This window comes from Magnolia sinica, chromosome 2 (genome assembly GCF_029962835.1).
Source record: "Magnolia sinica isolate HGM2019 chromosome 2, MsV1, whole genome shotgun sequence".
Classification (NCBI taxonomy): Eukaryota; Viridiplantae; Streptophyta; class Magnoliopsida; order Magnoliales; family Magnoliaceae; genus Magnolia; species Magnolia sinica.
Genome location: NC_080574.1, coordinates 16,239,503 through 16,247,642, shown reverse-complemented (window position 1 = coordinate 16,247,642; position 8,140 = coordinate 16,239,503).

Sequence of the window (8,140 nt, the reverse complement as noted above, 5' to 3'; positions counted from 1 at the left end):
GTTCGAATTAGTGGTTAATCCGGACCGATCTGATCCGGTTGAGTAGTATATAAGATACATTTACTTTTTTACTACCCTCACTTGAACTAATCCCTAATCCTTCTCTTTCTCTACCCGAACGAGCGACGCCGCACCCATCCATCTCGATCCAGCCACTCAGCAGCCCGCACCTATCATCACCGCATCCATTAGCATGGTACTGCTACAATTTGTTTGTTTCGTAATTTTCTGCAAGGCTAGTGGCTAGAGCTGGGCATCGGTCCTGATCGGATCGGATTAGGTATAACTCGATCCTATCCGAATTTTCAATGGTTAGACCCGAACCCGATCTGATCCAAGACCGGATCCGGGTCACCTGATTCGGACAGGCCCGATGCTTGGTTGACATTACCCGAACCGAGTTCGCCTCAGTCAGGAAAACCAAGCTGGATCGGATTATGTACGATTCGAACAGTATGAATTAAATCAAATTGTTTCATAGTGTGTGGTCTAAGTTAACCTTTAATATATCTCATTTTTGTGCTCAATGACTAAAATAATATTTCAAAATGGATAAACGGCTTAGATGAAATATATACATCAAGGTGGGCCCCACATGGCTCTGAAAGAACATTCAATTTCCGTATATAAATTTTTACTGAACTTTTAAACTTACTTACTCCTCACGGAACCGTTTACTTGCTTTTCACGCAAACACAGGTGAATTCGAATTGAGTATCCATGTTAACGAGTTCTGTGGATCTGATCATGGGGTAGGTGTTATATCCAAACCGTTCATCCATTTGGCAAGCTCGTCTTAAGGCTTGAGACAAAAAAAAAATGCAGATCTAACTATCAAGTGGACCACACGAATGGTTTAACAATGAAAATCATTCTTTGCTGCTATTTGTGGTGTGGTCCAGATGATCTTTGGATATTATTCATTTTTTGAATAATGCTCTATAATGACCTATAAAAATATATGAACGGTGTAGATATAATAAATACATCACTGCGGGGCCCATATAACTTTGATCTCCTTTGAACCGTTCGTACAACTCGGAGCTCGAGGAGCGTCAGACTCCTCTTTGGGAACGCGGGTTGCGTACTACCCCTGCCCGTCTCTGGCTTCGAATGGGGAGGTCAGTGAGAGGGCCCACAATGATGTATCTGTACATCCAAACCGTCAATCTCTTTTCTCATATTATTTTAAGGCACAAACACAAAAATGCTGAATATCCAACGTTTAAGTGGACCATACCAAATGATAAGCTTGGTTGCATTAAAATGCACAAAGGATTAAACGTCAGTTGCATGAAATGCAAGATTCATCAGTGGTGTGCCCCATTTGATCGTTGGATCTGCCTCATTTTTGTTATAATGCTTTAAAATAATCTAAGAAAAGGGATAGAAGGTTTGAATTTACAGATATGTCACGATGGGCCCACCCACAGAACTGCCCATTAGACGGGCTGGGGTAGTACGCAATCCGCGTCCCGTCGTTGCACGCCACGTACCTAGCTAGCTCCAGCTAGCCTAGGCTACGGTAGCAGCTGAATGGTGTGGTGTGAGCCTTTGACCGAAAAAAGTAGTGGTGCTGGTGATCTATGGGCCCCACCATGATATATGTATTTCATCGATGCCGTTCATCTATTTTTACAGATTATTTAAAAGCATGATACAAAATATTAGAGGGATAAAAGTCTCGGGTGGACTACACGATAGGAAAACAATAATGATTGGATATCCTCCATTAAATTCCTCTTAAGGCTCCGGACTGAGTCGGATCTGATCGGATCGGATTCTTTCGGATCAGGTTTCGGACCGGATCTGTTCAGATTAACGAAGACTCGATCCTGATCTGAAAGCCATTCGGATCTAAAATATCTAAATCGATCCGCACCGATCCAGACCATCGGTTCGGTTAGAATCGGGTCGGATCGGGTCTGATCGGATCGAATCCACCGGATCAGACCTTTTTTGCCCAGCTCTACCAATGGCTAATAATCAACCAACCTAATACCCTACTTTCTCTCTTCCTTTTTGCTTGGAGAGGAGAGCAAGCGCCTTCTCTTCATTTCTCCTTCTCTCTCTTCCAGCTAAGTCTCTCTCTCCCAACGAAATGGGAGAGGAAAAACCCAAACTAAGCGGAATCTGGCCTACTGTGAAGCTGTTCATCAATGGCGGAGCTTCTGGAATGCTCGCCGCCTATGTCATCCAACCAATAGACATGATTAAGGTAAAATCATCATTCTTTTTTTCTTTTTTTTGGTTTTTCTGTAACTTTAATGTCTTTTTCTTTGATGGGTCTTCACCAATTTGTTCTTCTTAGCTAAACAATCGACATTTTGGAGAATCTGGCGAGGTTTGCTCAATTGGGCATTTTTTTATTTCTTTTGTGTGTGTTTTTTTTTTTTTTTGGTCAGATCTCTGTACCCGATCTGAACCATACTCAATCCGATCCGACTCAATTTCCCTAATCGAGTCGGACTCGGTTCGGATCAGGCCAGCAGTACTTCGGATAAGATCGAGTCAGATGACCAGGACTCGGTCCCGAATTGGATCGAGTTCGAGTCAGTGCATTGAAAATTTTCGGACTGAGTCGAGTTGAACCCAATCCGGTCCGACTCGACTCGATGCCCACATCTAGATATATTGACATACAGGGTACATCATTTGATGCGCAAGACTAAAGCCATTTATATGGTGAACCATACGTATGAACTTTCTTGGACAATATTTAGGGAACTTCCTCTCCTAAAGGTCCACCTAGCTATCATGCAAGTTTTATTTCTTAATTGTTTATTTATTTGTGCTTATCATGGAACCGAAATGGATTGCCTATTGACACTGCCAACACTGCCAGTACTGAGTAGGTATTTGAGGGTGGTCTGCGTGCCACACCATAACATAAGGTATGTATTTTATTCACGCTGTTCATCCATTTTTTTCAGGTCATTTTAGGGGGCGTGAGCCCAAAACTTCATGTAGACCACACCACATAAAGTAGCAGTGATTGAATGCTCACTATTAAAACCTTCCCGGGGGTACAAAAGTTTTGGAAGAAGCTAATATTTGTGTTTTCCCTTCATCCATGTTTGTGTGATATAATCGAAAGGTTGGATAGTAAATAAACATTATAGTGGATCCTAGATCATTTTAATGGTGGGCATTTAATCATCACTGTTTTCCTGTGGTGTGGTCCCACTAAGATTTGGATCTGCCTCATTTTTGGACTTATGTCCTAAAGTAATTATCTAAAATGGATGAATGGCATGGATAAAATACATACATCATCATGAGACTCACAGAGCACCATCTAGTAGCCACCTTTACTAGCAACTTAGTAAGCAATCAGTGTTCATGGCCTGGTTACCTCGCGAGAACTTTGTAAGCATTTTGTTATGTATGTGATTCATCCACGCCCTCAATTCATTCTCATTGTGATAACGGATGTCCCATTGTGATATTTATTTTTCATTCACTTGTTCATAAGGTTTAATGGACATAGATGAAAGAAAAATACAAATATTAGCAACTTTTGTAGCCTCGGAGAAGCTTTCAACCGAGGGTGTTAAATTCCCATGGTATGGTCTGCTTGAACTATGGATCCGCTTCATTTTTGGTCTTACGCTCTAAAATGGATGGACAGCTGAAAAAAATGGATGGACATCACATAAATTGCGGTGGCGGCTTGGAGTTTGGTAATTAGGGACGGAAGCGGATTGGTAGGTGTACCACACACCAGCTATATAGCTGATATATTGACGTCAGCAAGGTCTGTGAGTCCCATCACATGGTATGTATTATATCCAAACCATCCATGCACTTTGCGTGCATCTTAAGGGGGTGTATTGATGTCAGCAAATTCTGTGGGCCCCATCATGAAGTATGTATTATGTCCAAACCGTCAATACACTTTGCGAGCTATCTTAAGGCTTGAGACGGAAAATAAAATAGATATAAAGATCAAGTGGACCACACTGCAAAAAGCAGTGGGATATGGAACATCTACCATTGAAATCCTTTTGGGGCCACGGAAGTTTTGGAACAATATGATACTTGTTTTTCCTATTCATCTAGGTATTTTACCTTATAAACAGAGTGGATAGAAAAGAAACATCATTGGGGGCCCATGAATATTTTAATGGTGAAAATCATTATCCTGCTGCTATTTGTGGTGTGGTCCAGTTGAGCTTTCTAAATAATTCATTTTTAGGTTCTACTCTAAAACTAGATGAACGGTGTGGATATCATAAATACATCATTTTGGGGACCATGTAACTTTGATCTCATTTGAACCGTTCGCTCAACAGGGAGCTCGAGAAACGTTAGGCTCGTCTTCGCACGACACGTACCTACACCAGCTATATAGCCGGTGCGTGGTACACCAGCCAATCCGCTTCCAATCAAAATACAGTTTGTAGGAAGGTTAAAATGAGATCAAAGTTCAATGGCCCGACAATGATGTATTTATTATATCCATACCATTTATCCATTTTTTTCGAGATCATTTTAGAAACATTAGAAAAAATTTAATTATATTAAAAGCTCGAACGGACCACACCAAAAATAGCAGGGAGGATAATGATTTTCACCATTAAAAAATTTGTAAGGCTCACCATAACATTTATTTTCTATCTAACCTGTTAATAAGGTTAAAAATATATAGATGAAGAGGAAAAACAAATTTCATATTGATCCAAAACTTCCCTGACCCAAAAACGGTTTCAATGATAGACGTTGAATCCCCCACTGTTTTTTGTAGTGTGGCTCAATGGATCTTTAGATTTATCTTATTTTTCGGCTCCAGCCTTAAGACGAGTTCACCAAATGTATGGATGGTTTGGATATAACACATAACTCATGATTTGATCCACACAACTTGATGATATCAATACATCAGCTATATATCCGGTGTGTGGTACACCAGCCGCTGCCATTTGGACTGGGCAGACGAAATCGTTGGAGCTTTCGGTCAAACGCCGCAGCTTCAAATTTCAATGATTTGGAAAAGGTGAAGTTATTTTATACTAACGGCGTGTTATACTTCATATGGAGGCACTCATATGAGATGCACGTGTCATATATCAATTCTAATCAAACCTTATAGTGAAAAAAGCTTAGATTGATTTAACAATCCTAACCTCTAATTCGACACTTATTTATAGAAATAAGATCATTGAATAGTTTTTCGTTATTAACCGTCTAAGAAATGTCCATCAATATGAAATTCAGATATGCAAATATACTTAACTTTCAAGTCATGATACATCTAAAATAATCCTTAAAGATGATTAATTATAATTAATTATATTATAAGTGTAAAACTTTTAATTTCCGGCATATCATCCATCACACTCACCAGAGTATGAAAGTCTCTCTTCCAAAAACAGGTCAGCCTAATGACAAGTTTTTCTAAAAAAACAGGTTGGCGTGAGAAATTCAGTGTCATTGCTTCTCACTAGTCTATGCCATATCATTGCATAAAGTCATAAAACGTATCACAACTCAATTTTTAGCGTGAGGAACTTCTCTACCCGTCCCCCATGATTTGTGTTAAATCCATACCATTCATCAATTTTAAATCATTAGCTAAAAAATAATGCACATTCAAAGCTCAAATGGGCTTCATCATAGAGAGCGTGGGATTTAATAACTACCCTTGAAACCTTCCAAGGGTTTACCATAAGGTTTATTTGCCATCTAAGATCTTTAGAAGGTCACACAGATTGTCAAAGGGAAAACACGAATATCAGCTTGATCATAGCCTTCCAACTGTTGCCCCCAAAAGGTTTTTAAAGGTGGGCATCCAACTCCTAATTTCACAGTGTAGCTTACTTGAGTCCGAATCTGCCTCATTTTTTTCCTCATGACCTAAAATGATATGAAAAAAATGAATGGATGGTGTGGGTGTGACACATACATCATTATGAGGCTCACAACAGTTTTACATGTGAACACTTTTGGTTTTCTTCTCTTCCTGGAATGTGCGGCACCACGCACTACGTAACAAGCAATGAAATTTCTAGACATAAGAAATTTATGTGTCATTTGGTATATGGTATTTTTTATGTTCATAATATTTATCCATTTTTTAGATCATTCCATGATATGAGCCCAAACAAGGTGGATTGATAGCTAAAGTGATGATAGCACGTAAAACAGTAAGAATTGTTAATAAAACAAGGTAGAATATTGATAGCTCAAGTCAACCAAGCTATAGGAAAAAAAAAAAAAAAAAAAGATATTAATGTTGAAAACTTCTTAGGCTATAAAAGGTTCTAATCAAGCTGATATTTGTGTATTCCTATATTGTAGGACTATGTGACCTTATTAAATAACAAATAAACCTCATTGCTGGCTTTGGTAAGTTTTCAAGGTAGTCCTTTTAAATTTTCATTTGAATTCTTACCGCTTCTTGTTCAATTGAGCTTCGTATATACCTCACTTTTGGGCTTGTAATCTACGATGATATAGAAAAATTGATGGATGGTGTCGATATAATACATAAATCATGGTGGCCACAAAAGCCCCACACGTTAAAAGTTATATTTTTGAGAGAATATTTGTGTTTTGGGAGCTTTAGTCATCGACAATGACATGTACCAATGGAAAGTGACGATCAGGAATTCTCCGTGCACTCAATAGAAGTGGGCATCGAGTCGAGTCGGATTAGATTGGGTCCAACTCGACTCGATTCGATTTTTCTAAGAACCTAACCCGAATACGATCCAATTCGGGACCGAGTCCAGCAGGGCTGACTTGATCCGATTTAAATCCTTGCTGGCTTGACCCAAACTGAGTTCGACTTGGTCAGGGAAACCGAACCGAGTCAAATAGAGTTGAGTCTGTCCGGTCAATTCAGACTATGCTGAATTAAGCTAAGCCAGATAGAAAGAAGAAGAGGTGGGAAATGGGGAGAGAAAGAGTGAAAGAAAGGAGGAGAGCCAAGCCGGGACACTAGGGCTGAGCCAACACCTCATGCAGTCCACCAGTGAGCCAGGGCGGGCCACCGCTAGAAAATACAAAATAAAATAGAACTTACCTGATCAATGGAGGAAGATAAATGGTGAAGATGAGTGTCGGGCTGCTGAGTGGCCGGATTGAGATAAGTGGGTATGGCACCGCTCGTTTGGGTAGAAAAAGAGATAGGATTATGGCTTCGTTCAGGTGAGGGTAGTAAAAAAATAAAAGTAAAACAGTAAAAATATCTTATATGGGTACCCGATCGGATCGAATAGGATCGGACCGGTCCAGATTGATCATTGATCCGAACTCGACTCAATATATGGTCAGATCTGAGTGGGCCTACTCGATCCGACCCGATCCTGGGCTTCGGTTAGAAATGGATCGGATCAGATCCGTCGGATCAAGTTGGATTCTGCCCAGCTCTAGCAATCAACACAGACGATCTGCACTCACGATGACAATACCTCTCTTTAGTCTCACAAAACACTCCCCATTCTCGTTCTCCCTCTTTCATGGCAATCACCTTATCGTTCACTGCCGCCATCCTCTTATCCTACGCACTCATCCTCGCTCTCCCTTCCTCACCTTCCAATCTCTTCACCGATGTCATCTACCCAAACTTCACCACTTCTCATTTCCATTTCATCAAGAGCGCCGGAGCATTTTTAGCTTCTCCCAACTGAACCTTCCAATCCTAACCTCTAATTCGACACTTGTTTATAGAAATAAGATCATTGAATTGTTCTTCGTTATTAACCGTCCAACAAATGTCCATCAATATGAAATTCAGTTATGCAAATATGCTTAACTTTTAAGTCATGAGACATCTAAAATAATCCTTAAACATGATTTAATTATAATTAATTATAACACACCAGAGTATGAAAGTCTCTCTTCCAAAAGCAGGTCAGCGTAATGACAAGTTTTTCTTAAAAAACAGGTTGGTGTGAGAAATTCAGTGTCATCGCTTCTCACTGGTCTATGTTATATCATTGCATAAAGTCATGAAACGCACCAATTGTCACTCTCCTCGTCAAATGCATATCACAACTCAATTTTTAGCGTGAGGAACTTCTCTATCCGTACCTGGATTTGTGTTAAATCCATACCATTCATCAATTTTAAAGCATTAGCTAAAAAAATAATGCACATTCAAAGCTCAAAAGGACTCCATCACATAGAGGGGGGG